At 44.0% G+C, this 802-nt stretch overlaps 1 non-coding gene across 1 annotated transcript; it reads left to right on the forward strand.

The window, feature by feature from the left end:
- Positions 1 to 372: 372 nt before the first annotated feature.
- LOC141699176 (small nucleolar RNA R71) lies at positions 373 to 479 on the forward strand. The gene has a single exon (XR_012565658.1). It is a non-coding gene; the product is annotated as a small nucleolar RNA R71 (small nucleolar RNA).
- Positions 480 to 802: the final 323 nt, after the last annotated feature.

An 802-nucleotide genomic window follows, 5' to 3' on the forward strand; every position in this document is an offset into this window, starting at 1 on the left:
ATCACTAGGAAGTGTTCCTGGTGATAGAAACAGCCTGGCTTTTGCACATAAGCCGCAACTCCTCCAATTCAGATTTTTCATTCGAAGATAGACATGCACCATGAGTTATCCAGAGAATCGATCTTCATAGACAATGCCTTCAGTTGAGCAGTGATAGCCGTAGCTGTATCCACTTCAAGAACTCCTGCTACCTTGCATTATGGACATCTCTGGGTTGGATACTGATATTCATTAGCAGCCATCAGTTCAATTAGATCATAAGCTTCCTCATATCTCTTTTCCCATAATGCTCCGCCTGCTGCTGCATCGAGCAGGGGTCTGGACTGTGCTCCCAACCCATTGTAAAAAAAATTGATGATCATCCAATCATGCATTCCATGATGAGGACACTTCCTAAGCATCTCCTTGTAGCGCTCCCAAGCTTCACATGAAGATTCTCCCATTTGCTGCGCAAATTGAGTGATAGCGTTTCTGAATGCAGCTGTCTTCGCCATAGGGAAGAATTTAGTGAGAAACTTTTGAGCAAGATCTTCCCAAGTAGCAATCGAACCAGCTGGTAGAGAGTGTAACCAGCTCTTAGCCTTGTCCCTCAGAGAGAATGGGAAAGTCTCAGCTTAATAGCATCTTCAGAAACACCATTGAACCTAAAGGTGTAGTAGATCTCTATGAAATCCCTAATGTGTGTATTGGGATCTTCCGTTGGAGAACCCCCAAACTGGACTGAATTCTGTACCCATTGAATTATGCCAGGCTTGATCCCAAAGGTATTAGCTGTGATAGCTGGCCTGACAATGCTAGATTA

This window comes from Apium graveolens, chromosome 11 (genome assembly GCF_009905375.1).
Source record: "Apium graveolens cultivar Ventura chromosome 11, ASM990537v1, whole genome shotgun sequence".
In the NCBI taxonomy this organism is placed as follows: Eukaryota; Viridiplantae; Streptophyta; class Magnoliopsida; order Apiales; family Apiaceae; genus Apium; species Apium graveolens.